Raw genomic sequence first — 15433 nt, forward strand, 5'->3', positions numbered from 1 at the left:
GAACATAGTCAAAATGTAGTTATATTTTTTGGGGGTCTATGGGGCTAAAAGGCAAGTCTGGTAAAAAAAAGTGCTGTGCAAATAAGTGTTTTATTTTTTTAAATGGCTTCAACCAAGGGTTTTCTTCGCTGAGATCATACTCTTCTCCACTTCATTTGTATTGACTTTAGAATGAAACTACACTCCATTACACTACACTTCATTATCCAGGTTATTGCTTGTTGGGGCTACCACTCTGCTAAGCAACGTCTTCAGATTTGCCACACCCATAGTCAATCTTTGGAAAGGTTCAACCTCTGTCCATTCTGCGCAGTTGTCCACTGTATAGCATGTCTATTTCTGGTGTGTATAACTTCCAGCTTAATGAATATACATGGGTATCTTCTCCCATCCCATTCCAGGGATCTTAACCACCTTTAGCAACGCTGTCTCATCTTATTCACCTTGTTACTGCTTGCCACATACTCCTTCATCAGTGAAGTCATGGCTTCCAATATTACTCATTAGACCATCCTCATTATTATGTTTACAAACCCAGACACTGGCTCCAAACCATGGAGTTCATTGTACGTTTATTTATTTTAAATATGCATCATAGAGACTAATCCTCTGTGTGTTTCCAGACTCTGAGCCCGGCAGGTCTTGCTGCTCTTATACCACATTAGGAACTCCAACATGCAATGTTTCAGTTATTTAGTGATGCGAGTGATTTTTGAATCACAGCTTGTCTCAAGGTTGCCCCAAACAGCTTCCAGTTGCGGGCCTAGTGCTGGCCAAGGGGCCACACAGCACTTGGCCTCCCCTAGCTACCTGTGCAAATAAGAATGGCGGTGATGTTGATTGGGGAGTGAGATTGAGATTAAAGCTGAAAGAAAATGTTAGTGGCTGGAGTGGGGAATAAGGAGAGATGACATAACCTGAAAGTAGAGGAGGCCGGGCAAAGTCTCAGGCCTGTAAGGCAGCTTGAAAGAGGAGGCAAAGGATACTAGTACTTTCAGTCCATGGCTCTAATGGCGGTTCTCCGAGAGTTTTCTCTCGGGGGCAGCTGGTGAAGGAAGGAGGGAAATACGGGTCCAGCCCAGGCCTAAAGAAGCAGTACTAGACCTTACTGAATGCTTGCAGCTCTGATAGGGAGTCAGAAGCTGATGGGCCAGCCTGAGAGAGAAGACAGAGTGTTACAGAGGATAGAGAGCTGAAGGGCGAACAGGAGGCAAAAAGCTTCAGCAACTGTTATGAAGGGACATGTCAAATTATTTGTCCTACCAAAATCATGCCTCCTATTCGCCTGGACTGACAGTAGCAAGGGCCAGCATGTCTGAGGAGGAGGCTGGATTCTGGAAGGATGTACTCAACCTACGTAACAGATCCAGGCGCGCCTATTACTCAACAAAAACCCTGGAAAAACAGCTTCTTTAGGCAGTGCTTGATTGCCCTCACTTCTGCCCCACAGACGCACACTGCGCACGCAGTATTTGGGCGATAGTGAAGTCGTCCACCTTGCATGCTCAGTATGTGTTTGTACACTGCTGTGCTGCACTGCTACTTGCATAATGGGCAGTATGAGTGTCTCAGACCAGTCTTCCACTCTCCTTTTCCTTCCTCCAAGACTAATGGGGCTCCACCCCTGACTCACTCATGCAGGAACTACCCTTGAGAATAACTGCAGCAAGTGCCTCTTGGATCTGTGCCTAATCTATTTCTTGGTGTGATAGGCTGCATGAGCTATGTTGACCATTGATCATTGTTTACATACAGATCTTTGGCTACTACTTGCTATTCGTACAGTGAAGCTGCAGTGGGGTCTCGCTCTCTGGCTTAAGTAAGTGGATGGCAGGGTTTGGGCCTCTCCTGTTTCTTCACCTGCCTCCCAAGATGCTGTCCACATTTGTCACCAAAGCAGAAAAATTGTTAATTCCAGTTTTCCATGCGGACACTGCCCACTTACTCTCTTCTACCATCCCCTGCTTCCTACGCCTAACACCCCCATCCATCCAAATTCTGATGACCATTCTTCCCATTCCCACACCTTGATTATTTTTTTTTTTACTGTGTCCTTTTCAACCCTGGGAGGGAACTGATAGAAATCCACAAGCCTGCCACCTTTTTCCTGGCGTTCAACTACTTTCAATTACTCACCTTTCAGAACAGGTACTGCATCTCACACTATCTGTTATCCACCCTGCATACTCTAATCGCCCATTATAAATGTTTCTATTCTAATACTACATATATTTACTATCTTATGTATTTCCTGGAACACTGTTGTGTTCTGTATTATGTTGGACACTTTCTCATAATCTCTTGTGGTTGTACTAAACATATTCCTGACTAAATCTGGAAAAAATTAGCTCCTACTCATCTCATGCGCCCATGCACCTACTGCTTCCATCACCTGTCCTTGGCTTACTGATAGGTGAAAGGAACATTTTCCTGTCTCTTCAGTGTGGAACCTGGGCTTCATACTGTACGCTAAGCTAACTCTTGCAGGCCAAGCCAGCAAACCTTCTTCCTACCAGACAGTCACCGAGGCCACGGTTTTAAGCAGGCTGGACTGCTGAATTGCCATGATTCCATTATTTGTGGCCAAGCCTATATTTTTCATCCGCTGCAAGAGATCCAAAATGTGGCTGCTAGTCTTGTGCTACCACTGCCAACTCAGGCTTACTCTTCCACTGTCATTAGCAAATTACACTGGCTCCCTGTAGCAAAAGTGTTTTTAAAAATAAATCTTTGCATAATTTTTGTACTTTTAACAGTAGGAGCACCAAGTACCTAGAGTTCAACGTTCTCACTATTTTCCATCTTGCCACCTGTGGTCCACAGATTAAGGTGTACACCAGCAGGAGGTTGTGCTTTTTCTGCCCTAGAACTGGACTTGGAACGCACTTCTTTTTCAACTGCTTGCAATTGACCAATTGCTTGTATTCTGTAAAGCCTAAAAAACACTCTTTACTCATTAATCCTTCTTCTGACCTCTAAGTCTAGCCTGCAGTGCAATTATCTACTTGCAGTGCCAGAATACCCATTTGGTAACCGTTGCAAAATGCTTCTTACATCACCAGGAAAGTGCTCTGCCATCATTGAGTAAAACTGCCAATTTACAAATTTATACCCCTCGTCCCCTCTCACGCCTTGGCATCCAGAGGTGCCTTGATGCCTTATGTCCAGGACATTGTAGACTCTGCTTGAAGCACTGCCTTGCTATGGCTTGACTATCCTTCAAGCTGTACTGCAGAGCCACTTCATTGCCTTTTGCATCATCACCTGTGGGTGTGGATCTGGAGAAAGGGGACAGATGTTTTGTAAACTGTACCCTGCTGTTGTTACCCCCGCCAGTGCTGTTCAGTGTTGTTGCAAGTTGTATTTCTGCTGCCTGTGCTGTATTTGCGTTTTGTGCGTTGAGTAATTTGCTCTGCTTTTGCTTGTGTTGTACTTTTTATGTTTGATGGAAACTTGAACTGCTGCTGCTGCTGCTCATGTTGTTTTTTCATATCCGTGTAGGCTGTCTTACTGGAGGGCAAGTTTCTTGTTCGTCTTGCTTTCTTGGAGCAGACTGGAAGCCGTATGAAGACACGAGTGGTTTAGTGTTAGTCTAGCACTTCTGACCTCTCTAGGATTGTTAATTACTGATGGCTCAAGTTGATAGATTACATTAAGTACTGTAGCCTTCTGACTTATGACAAATGTCCTTAGAAGCTTAGCAACAATCAGGTGTCCTCTGCCTTCTTACAAACCAGTCAATAAGTGCAAATATCCAAACTCTTTTATTATACACTCAAAGGTTATTTTGATGGAGTCCACTTTTTTAACATTACTGTATGGCCAATCGTTCTGTCCATTCTAAAACAACTTCTCAGACTGATAAACCTGTAGAGGTCATAACTTACTGCCCAATAGACCAGAGGTTTTCTCTGTCCATAGTTCTCTTTTATCCTTGGCTCTTCCAAAACCTGCAAGAGCACCCTTTACCCATGTATTTAAATGGACAGTCTCAAAGATGTAAATACTGGGGGATTCCAGGGAGTATTGATAAGAGCAATGTCTGCATTCACAGACTTGCTTTTTGTAGGTTCATCAATCCCCTACCTCTGTGTTTTACTTCACGTAGCATAAACTCATGTTGTAGGAAGCTGGGTTCCTGTTGCAGTAACACCCCACGTTTTGCCTTTGACTATGGGCCCTGAGTCCCTGCCAATCAGGTTCCCAGGGCCTGTGTTCTTTCCCAAAACTGTACCTTGTACCCCCAATTGGCACCTCCCTGGCCACATGTCGGACCCTTGTAAACGTTACCAAGGGCACTGTGGCCAGGGAAGGCCTCTAAGGGCTGCAACACTTATTGTGCCACCCTTAGAGGCCCTGTACCTTCACACACAGTCACTGCCATTGCAGGCTGCGTGTTTTGGTGCAGAACAAAGTTAAGAGTCGACATGGCACACACCCCTGTGTGCCCTGCCTACAACCCACTGCCCTGGCATAGGTCAGCCACCTCTCTAGCTGGGTGCACTATACCAGTGGTGAGGGTACAGGTGCATGAGCCCTACAGTGTTTAGGCCAATTCTTAGACATTGTAAGTGCAGTAATGCCATTAAGAGTATATGGTGCTGGGAGTTTTATCATTACAAACTCAACAGCGCCATAATAACTTTACTGAAAACTGGGACGTTTAGCATCAAACTTCTCAGTGCAATAAAACCACACTGATTCCAGTGTGGGATTTAAATGAAAAATGCATTCAGAGGGCATCCTAGAGATGCCCCCTGAAAAACGACCAGCCTCTGGTGGGTTCCCTGACTGGTACACACCAGCCTGCCACCACAAGACAGGTCTCTGGACCCCTAGGGTGGGAGCCTTCGCTCCCTGAGCCCAGCAACAAAGCATTTTCTGTTCAAGGTGTTCACACCTCCCCCAGGCCAGGAAGTGTCATCTGCTATCAGTTGCAGGGCTCCTTCCTGTCTCTCCTCCTTTTCGGCGGGCAGACAGGCGCGAAAAATTAGCCAGCCCAGAAGGTGTGCCCACATCTGCCAACCCTACCCCTCAGGTGGAATAGGTGAGGTGAAGCGCACTCTTCAGTCCACACCATCTTGCAGATGGCAGGCACTCCCAAGTCAGGATTAGGGATTGTGCCCACTCCCCAATGTGGGGTGAGCAGACCAAGGGTGTAGTCACCCTAAGGTCAGTAGCCCATTGGCTACTAACCTAGAGACCCTTGAAACACCCCTGAATACACCCCATTATTTAGGGGGCAGCCCTGAATCAAGAAGACCGAGTCCTGCAACCTACGAAAAAGAAAAAAGGAAGATGCCCAGCAGAGGAGACTGCAGACAAAAACTGACTTGGTCCCAGTCCCACCAGCCCATCTGCAGTTTCCAGAGATCCTGCACCAGAAGTCACCCTGTCCTGCAGTCCGCAACCTCCAGAACACTAGGAGGACTGACTGCCTTCAAAAAAGACCGGATCTCTTGTGAACAGCAGCTCTGTTCAAAAGAAACAGCCAAGAACGACTCAGAGCCTGCTGATGACAAAGAAACCCGACACCTGAAACCACCACTGCACTGACGCCTACGGCCCGAGTCCTAGTGGCCCACCAGCCCCAGCGAGGTCCCCCAGCGCTCCAGAGTCCGAGTTCACCATGGGTTGACCCCTCCAGGACTCCCCGACGTCACATGCAGCCTCTGCACGGTGACCCCAACCGCGAGTGGCTCGGTAAGGTGAAAAACAACCTCAAAAGACACCCCTGCATCTAACCGCCATGTGCCATGGAGAAAAGAACCCGAGGTGCACCTACGTCCCAGAGCCCTCCAACTTACCTGCCCAGCTGTTGGTTCCTCCTGGAAGTCTTCCTGAACTGAGCCTGCAGCTAAAAACCAAAACCTAGAATCCCCATAGAAAAAAACAGGGTACCCGACGCCAAAACAGCACCCAGCCGCTGCTGTGGGTGCACCTTATGTACTAATTCGGATTCCCCTTTGCCCTTAGCCTAACACCATGAGCTTTGCTGCCACAACCTTGTTGCCTGCTAGTCAGCAGCCACTAACCGGAGGCCCCCTATCCCCCATTGGATAATATTGGGCCTCAGCACCCAGCCGTCCTAGTGCTGCTTAGGGTGTTTCAAGAGTGCATCCCCGACCCTGGGGGAACCCTGGTTCTTACCCTAGAATACCAACTCCCACAACAAAGTACTTACCTGTTAACCAATAACTTCATTTCTCTCCATAGGAATACATGGACTGTTTTTCCTTGAAAAAGGTTCTAAGTGGGGAGTTGGTTTTTGTATTGAACTTTAAGAAAACTGCAAAGAACTAAAAATTGCTACTTCGCTTTTCTCTATGAAATGTCCCAGTGTGATATTTAGGTGTATCACACGGAGTAGAAAAAGTAATCCAGAAAATAATCTGCAAAGTATATCAAAGTAATCTAACAGTAATTTCCACTGTATTAAATGTATTTACAAACCTGTAACAGTCATTTTCATTCAGCTTGCTTGTATTGTTCAACCTGCCTTGAAAATTATCAAATACACTTATCTGTGCCAGGCTTGCTTGTTTCTAGGAGATAAATACAACTAAATAATAATTTTACACAAATCAAATGTGTCTGAGTTCAGTCTTTGAGTGCGTGACATCATTTTCTGATTGAGTGTGTATAACAAATGCTTAACACTACCCTCTTATAAAGCCTTACTGCTTGCCCACACTACCACAAATGGAGAATGAGGTGCCATCTACTGTTACCTCTGCCTACCTTTGGGCTTCCACTGGACTCTGTGCACACTATACCTCATTTTGGTATAACCCAGCTTCCTACACGTCATTAACCTCACTCTAGTATTACTGCTTTGCAGTCTCAAAGCAACAGAATTATTTAATAGTGGGTGAAGTATTCATATCCTCCTACATAGCAACATTTTGACTTTGCTGCTTTAGTTTTTTTTTTTTTCCAACAATGTTTTACTCAATAACAGAAAAGGAACTTCAGTAATCCTGCCAAAAACTGTTGGCCAAATTTACAGTGCAGTTCTTGCACTTGTGAGGAATGGACTAAACCTGGTTATGCGGTAGAGAGCAGCAGCCACATGGTTTTCTGGAGAGCGTTGCTCAACTGCAGTGACTTTGCGAAAGCTAGAGCTGTTTTTTTCTTATGGAATTATTTTTGTGTAAACTTCGGTTTGAGCTCCTTAGTCATAGTACTTTCCCCAAAGATAATGGCCCAGGGGATCATGCAGAGAAGCTTTAATCTTTAAAACCTGAATTTCCATTCTCATCTACAGCTTGCATGGCTTTAACCTTCTTTTCCACAACTATACCCTGGCAATCCTTTTCTTGGGGATACAATTGGTGCACTCCTGTATACAATTACCATGCCAGTATAGTAGGATTATAAGGGTGAATGGAAGCAGATTTGGATGCCTAATCCATGTGAGGTCTGCTGCACTGGGAACACCTACAAATAGAGCTACTTGGCAGCCTTAGTAAATATGTACATTGCTCATATTTAGTTACAAGCCCCTTATTCAAATGTAACAGTTATGTGCCTTACTGTTTTGTGCTACATACGTAGCAAATATAATTCATAAGCACTGTATACAGCATGGACAGAGAGGCATGCTTGTTTGGGTTTAATGGTACTTTAAAAACTGCTTTTTTTTTTAAAGCTACATTCCAACATGAATGTAATTGAGTAATTGAGTTCAAAGTTTCATTGTTCATTTCCATTTCAAGAAAACCCTTTATGTCCTGTTGAGAACATGTTGGATTACAGCAAGTCAATAATATCTAGTCCGTCTTGGGTTTCACATACTTCCTTTACTCTTTCCGCCTCTTCTTGCCTTCATGGTCATGCTCTTTTGACCGGCTACTATCGGAAGGCCTTTTTGAAGCGCCGTGCTGTTTGGCTTCTTCCAAGAACTTATCAAGACCAAAAGGATCTTCCTCAAACTGTACAGGGCCCTCACGTCGTTGTCGGCGGTCTGAGCCAGAAAATTCTTTATCAGGAACAAACCTGCTGGTTTTCATTAGTGTATCCAGGTCGTCTCTATACATGTCTTTATCTGCGTTCTTGCTTGGCCGGTAGATATTCTGTGCCACCTCCTTATCTCCTCGCCATGGTTGGTCATACACATTGTAAACCTCATCCTCTCCTCCAGCAAAGCCACTGTCCATACCCTTGTTTTGGTTAAAGAGTCGCTGGTCATATTGGACCTCTGTAGTGGGACGAGTGTTAGGCTGCCCTAAGGCAATTATTTCACTAATATCTCGATCTTCATTTCGCTGCAATTTAGATCTCTTATCAGGGGCAGCCCGTGAGATATTCCTGTCGTGCTGCCTATCTTTCCGTCGGTCTTGGCGAATTTCCTCCCGTTCACGAGCTTCACCATCCTCCGCTTTCTCCACATGGGTTTTGATGCCTGCTCGCCTCTCTCTGGCGATCTGAGCCAGCTCTCGCAACTTCTCCTCTTTCTTCTCTTTCTCTTTCTGTGCCATCTTCCGCTCCACCTGAGCACGCATCTCCACTGCCTCACGAGCCTTCCTGTCAGCAATGTACAAAGCTTCAGCAAGTTTGGCAAAGTTTTCATTGATGTGTACGGTCTGCAGCCCTCTGCCGTCTGCAGCCAGGCGCTTGTCCAATGGGATAGTGTAGCCCTTTGCGTTTTTCCAGTTTGAAATGCAGGGGGGGATTTTCCACTCTTGCTGTTCTTTCACCGTCATCTTTCTGCTAGGAGAGTGCATGACTGGTGCCGGGGGCGATGGAGGTCCACGTGGAATCTTCTTGTTAATTTTGAATCGAGGTGGCTCCATGGGATCTTTCTGCATCTCCACCATCCGAATAACCCTTTGTTTTGCTCCAGAGTTGAAAGCAACACCCTGCTGGGACGGTGTGTACCTGATGTACTGGGCTGGTGCCAGCTTATCTGCTGCCCGCACAGGCATGGCAGCGGCCACCTTCTGGGAGACAGATTTCTCCAGTGCCAACCGTGTCTTCTCAGTTAACTCCCTCACAGCTTCTTCATCTGGTCGAACAAGATCAGGGTCATCTTCGTCCATGACCTCCTTTGGAACCAGGTCTGTGTACTTACTGTAAATAACCTTGTCTTTTGACTGCCCTTGCCGAGCGATTGAATCATATTTGATTTTCCCTTCTGCATCCACCTGAACTGCAAGAGTATTGGATGTTCTTCTTTTTGCCCATTTCCAGTGGGTATTGTGCCACATGGATGTCTGGAAAAGCGCCTCCATCTCCAAAATCCTCCAATGTTCGGGGTGTCCAGCCCTTTCTATACCCATAAGGTGGAGGTTCCTTGCGAGAAGCTACAAGTGCAGTCTGCCTTGATCTCTGAGCTCTCACTCTTTCTTCTGTTTCTAGCTGGTCCTGAGACAGTTGAGTAGGCGCAGGCAAAAAACTGGCAAGCGCCATTTTGGATCCTGTTCCTCTGAACTGCAGCCCGTTCGACTTTGCTGCTTTAGTGAGTGTAATTACTGTTGCTGTGAGCTGGCCATCGGCAAGGAAAACGCCCAAAAATGAGTTTGACCAATGACAAACACTTTATTTATGAATTATTTTAGCCAGGGTGTAGTCCACTCCCACACAAGTTCATGGGTTTGTGAAATGATAAACCACTGCTCCTGTAACAGGCCGGAAGTCTCTGGTCGGCACACTAGACCAATTCCTGGTAAGAGTATCATCTATCCTGGACAAGGAGATAGACTTTACAGAGAAGCGCTTGTCGCTGGGTTCTCTCACAGATAAACGCTCCTCGCTGGGCTATCTGTCTCATGTACATTCCCCGGCTCGAAATACGGAACAGGGAATTGATATCAATGATGTTAGCCTGGTGTTGGATGTTCCGGGAAACAATTCCCCCTGTCATGAAAGATCAATGCATTGCATCCCAGAATCTGATGGAGTTAACCTCAACACCAGACCAAAAAAGGGTCTACCCAACCCAAACCACTGGTGTTCCTGAGAGTGTAAAGACTCGGTCCGCCACGAACTCCAAGGCAAAAATACCTATCCCGAACAACAAAGAGAGTATGAAAATTCCGAAACTCAAGAGGAAGCGTAGAGAACCGCCAAATGCTGGACACACTGCAAAGGCTAGGAGAATTACTCCCGTGGATATCCCTGAGAAATCCCCTGCTCTCCCAGGAGTAACTTTAGGTGGTGAGAAGGAGAGCGTCCCAATACCATCCCCTTTGGTCCCACCTAAGGACTTGCAAAACGTGGGAGATGATTTTTGGGGGAAATTAGAGACCATATTTTATAAAACTTGCCAACCAATTTACGATAGACTGGATGGTATTGAAAATAGATTGACTTGTTTGGAGCTGATGTATTCGTCGACGCAGTCTCGGCAGAAAAATGCTACCAGGGGTGCGATAAATTATCTGTTATGCCTCCTAACAAAAGTGCTCCAACTGTCGATGCTGCACCCATCCTTATCCCAACTATTATCAAAACTAATCCGCCAGTGATGGGCAAGGTAACTCGGGATACCACCAAGAACTCTACTATAGGTAATCCAGTGAGTGGGGTGAATGTATTGGCAACAGCTAGTAGTAGCCTAGCGGTAAAAGAATCAGGAAGGGAAGTATCTAGTCTTTTGGCAACAAGGAAACCCCCAAGTATACATCTCCCCCCAGAGTCCAGTCCCTACGTGATAATACTGGCAGGGGTCAAGCCCCTGGGTCTAGACTCCAGGGAGGACTACAGGGAACTGAAGAACAAGTGTGTGTACTGGCTAAACTCCAACCGCCCCTTACCCCAGAATGTATCAACAAATTCTTTTTGCACGTCGAGTTAACTGGGTGGGCCCAAAGAAGAAAACAATAGAAGGAGACTGCATAATAATTAACTTTAGAGATACAAGGGCAGTGGAGCATATCGGTCATTGGCAGAACTCCAACTCTTGTACCCCCATTCTTTCTTTGCCCTTGTCCTTCTTCTATGGTGAATATCAACAGCCCAACCTAGTGGATTCCGGTCAGAGAGGCACCGATATGTGGCCTAGAAACAACAGAGGCCCCAAGGTACAGTATGAGGAAATTGGGTCTTCCGGACTGGAAGACTGCGATTGACGATTAAACCCTCACTGTATGAGGAATAATATAAGCAAATCAGTTATAACTCCCATAGAAAAACGGGTATCTTATACCACTCTAACAGAGGATTATAGTGTTGGTAACAAATCCACCAAGAAAATAATATTGGACCAGTTCCAGATGGGGAAAAACACCGGCCAATAATTGGGACCGGGATAATATCCCCACCGAGTTCTGTTACAGTATTAGATGGTTTAACAGGTAATGCTGAGCTTGGTACTATAACTAATGCGAGTACTCCCAACAACAACAATCTGACTTATTTAGTAAGGGAAAGCCAAAGCCCGCTACAACGGAACCCAAGACTTAACAAGGGAGGATTGTCAGAGAGTGGCCAATTGACTATAATTTCTTGGAACATAGCAGGCTTGGGCCAAAAAATTGCAGACCCTGACTGGCTGGGTTTTATATCCAAATTTGATATATGCCTCTTCCAAGAGACATGGTCAACAGATCCCCTGCTATGCAACGGATTCCTTAACTATTATATCCCAGCCTTAAAAAATGTAAGAGGTCGCCCGTTTGGCGGGCTAACCATATGGCTCAAACAAAATTTAGGATGTCGAGTCACCCAAAGATCTAACATCAGTGACGACATCTTATCTGTAAAGATTGTTCCTAAGTCTGGGACAAATTTTAGAAATTTTCAATGTCTATGCACGAGGTTTGCCAGGGGGAAAAAGGTCCCCAGTAGTACAATTACTGGAAGAAACAATCGATTCCCTGCCCTCGAACTCCTTACCCATTATAGCAGGTGATTTTAATACATCGTTTGAGCCCCTGGACCATGATATATCTCAGCTTACTGCAGAAGTAGATGCTAGCTGGGGAATCCCACCTCTTGAGATTGCATCAGTAAAAAGGTGGACGGAGGCATCAATCCAGTTAAGCGGTCTATGTCTAGGAAACCACATGAGAGCAGCTAATGGCAGGAGTCTGTCTGATAAACACGGAATAAATACCTTTGACAATGGTCGCAGGGCAAGTAGAATCGATTATTTACTGATTCATATCAAACTCTGGCCCCATTTTACAGATATGAAGGTAGTTAATCGTCTTGAGAGTGACCATCACCCACTAGTTTCATCATTTAGCACGTCCTTACTTGGCCACACATTAATGCCGCAAGGCATATTCGAGTCTGAGCATCACCTGTCTAATGATATGCGCCACCTAAAATGGGATTGGATTGCTGAAGACCCGAAAGCTCTATTAGCAATAAAAGAAGAAGTCATCTCTGCACTAGAAGAACCGGGTACATTGGTAGAGGGCCAAAACCCTTATCAATTAGTAGTGGAAATCCACGCAAGGCTTTTTGCGGGCCTGCGAAAACATTTCCTCAAACGCGCCTCTAATAGAAATCCCAAGCTTCACAAAAAAGAGGGCTGGTATAATAATGAGTGTAGGAAAGCCCGGGACGAATTAGGTAGCGCACTCAAACAGAAAGATCCATTACTCGTAAGGTCTGCTAGGTCACACTATGGGAAGTCACTGAAGGAGGCAAAGGTAACCTGGGAAAACGGAATTTGGAAGGATCTTCTTGATGCCTCCAGGAATAAGAATAGTAAAGTCTTTTGGGACACATACAAATGGGACAGGGGCGGCATAGCAGAGCGTCCACAAAACAACGTGGCGCAGAACGCATGGGTCGATTATTTCAAACCCCAGTATGCCGCTCCCTTCGTAAATACCCCTGTTGAGACCTTTTCCCACGTGTACTACAAAAAGGCTATATTTTCATTAAAGGATGTGGATAGAGCCCTAGATGGAGTTGTTAGGGGAAAGGCTCCTGGTATGGACTGAATCCCCGCGGATATGTTCATTAATGACAGAAGTCTCTGGTCCAGCTACATTATGCGACTTGCTAATGCAATTGCTCAGGGAGCGGATATCCCGCCCTCGTGGAAGGGTGCTGAAATCGTTCCAGTATTTAAAAAAGGGGACAAATCAATTGCAAGCAATTATAGACCAATCAGTTTAATAGACTCGGTCCAAAAGATTATAGGTCGTATGTTTCTCCACATAACCCAAACCTGGATGGACGACCATGATATTTTAAGTCCAATGCAGGCAGGGTTCCCGGACAAGCACAATCGACCAAGTCTTCCGCTTTGTTAACTTATATTGGAAGACAGTGGTCTTGGGGAACGGTGCCCTTTATGCGGTCTTTGTGGATCTAAAAGCAGCTTTTGATCTGGTCCCAAGAAGAAAGCTTTGGCAGGTTCTGAGGGAAATGGGAATCGCACCCGAACTTCTCACCGTGATCATCCGCTTACATGAGGAAAATGTTGCCCGGGTGCGGTGGGGGGGTGTGGGGGAGGTGACCGAGGACTTCCCGGTTGGCAGGGGAGTGAGGCAGGGGTGCGTCTTGGCTCCGACCCTGTTCTCGCTCTTTGTCAACGGGGTGGCGGTCGGCTCTCACAGACCCACACCGATGCACCTGTTTTGGCAGGTGTACGCATCCCCATCCTCATGTTCGCGGATGACACGTTGATTATTTCGAAGACCCCCAGCGACTTACAAAGGGCCCTTGGGTGTTTTGAAGAATTTTGCATAGAAAGGGGTCTGGAAGTCAATTCGGGAAAAACGAAATTCATGTCATTCAATGGATCAAAATCCTTTAAAGGGAAAATATACATGAACAAGTTATCTTTGGAGGAGGTCACCTCATTTACATATCTGGGGATATCATTACAAAAAGATATGCGTTGGGGATGCCAACTAGACCGCGCCGTGTTACAACATAAACAAACAAAAAGCAGGGGGCCCTTCTGACTAGATTCAAAACTTCACTCACAAAGCCAATTTCTCCAGTAATAGAAATTTATGGAACCAAGGTCCTGGGCTCATGCCTGTATGGGGCTGAGCTCTGGGGCTTCAGTAATTTGAATAGCTTGAAGGTCCTAGAAAATGCGTTTTTACGCAAAGTCACATCTTCCTTCCAGTACGCCACTGCGACCTTTATTATTGGATCTTGGCAAAAAACCTCTGGAACATCTGGTGAAGCTACGTCCAATACTATATTGACGTCAACTCTGGTGTACTGATGAACTTATTCACTACAGGAGTGGCTTTGTGGATATAATAAAATCTGACAGGTCCCAAAAAATAACATGGTTTTTTGGGATAAAATCCCTCTTGGGTAGTATAGGCCTGATTGAACTTTGGAAAAACCCTGCAAATACTGTTTTTCCATCAAAAGAAAAATTGAAAAAGATGTACTGGGAATGGGTTTACAAGTTGGAAATCACCCAAGGCCTTTCTACCCATCTAACGTCCCGCTTTCTTGATGTAAAATCCCATCCCCTTTTAGAGAAGTTCTGGGACATTATCGAAAAAAACTCAGATCGCAAGCTATATTTCCAGTTGCGGGTGGTGGGCACATTGCCCGTTGCAGAATTCACTTCCAGATGGGGAAGACAAGGCACCAACAATGATAAGTGTTATAGATGTGTTGAAGTATGCGAGAGCATAGGACATGTATTATTATTCCGCCCAATGTACGTAGCACCCCGGAAAAAATGGTTAAAACCAATCTGCAAACTTTTGGGTATCAGAAGATATGCTATTGCCCTTCGCATTCTGTTCACTGATTATGCACCCCCGACTTGTATAGCGGTGGCCAAATTTCTAGGGTGGGCCTGGAGTATAAGAACAAAAGCCCTAAGGAATATCGCAAACTTTTCTCCCTAAAACATCACTGTATTTTGTAAAACACTATCTGTTGTAGCTACCACACGTAGGCAGCTAAAGTATTGTGCCCATAAAGTTATATCATGTTATTATTTGTGTAACATAAGTTGATATGAACTGGTCTCATCCTCATGTCTCTGACTTTTTATCCTTTTTTTAAATTTAGCTTGACGGCTATTTAAAGATTTAATTGAAATTTTTATCCTTTTAGGTAATTTATATGTATTTATATGTAATGTCTGAAAATATGCTTTTATGACTTAATTGCCGAATAAAGCTGATTGATGGAAATTAAGAAATGATCAACAAAACTGCCAAACCAAAAGAAAATTTGCACTATTTTCCCTATGCTATCTTCATTGGGCATCTGTTAAAGCTGAATTGCTTATTACTACTCTCGAGTGGATCTTTATTAAGGTGTGGCGTAGCCAAGACTTTTTGATTTTACTACAGTTACCTTTACCATATAGGGGATTTCAGTCCCCCTTTTTAACCATTGGTTTGTTGTGTCATTTCCATTTTTTCTTTCCAAAAAATATTTTGGCTTTTATCCAAGTATTTTTCATATAGGCCATAGCTCAGCGGCTACCCCGACAAAGTTTTGAAAAAATCTTGATGAAAGAAAGCAAACATTGACAATGCCA

At 45.0% G+C, this 15433-nt stretch overlaps 1 protein-coding gene and 1 pseudogene across 2 annotated transcripts in view; one reads left to right on the top strand and one right to left on the bottom strand.

The window, feature by feature from the left end:
* Window positions 1-15433, top strand: part of RABGAP1 (RAB GTPase activating protein 1) — a 1076978-nt gene that overhangs the window by 260398 nt on the left and 801147 nt on the right. The window lies entirely within an intron of this gene.
* Window positions 7338-9438, bottom strand: LOC146868641 (SNW domain-containing protein 1 pseudogene; annotated as a pseudogene).

Source organism: Triturus cristatus, chromosome 1_2 (assembly GCF_964204655.1).
Source record: "Triturus cristatus chromosome 1_2, aTriCri1.1, whole genome shotgun sequence".
Taxonomy (NCBI): Eukaryota; Metazoa; Chordata; class Amphibia; order Caudata; family Salamandridae; genus Triturus; species Triturus cristatus.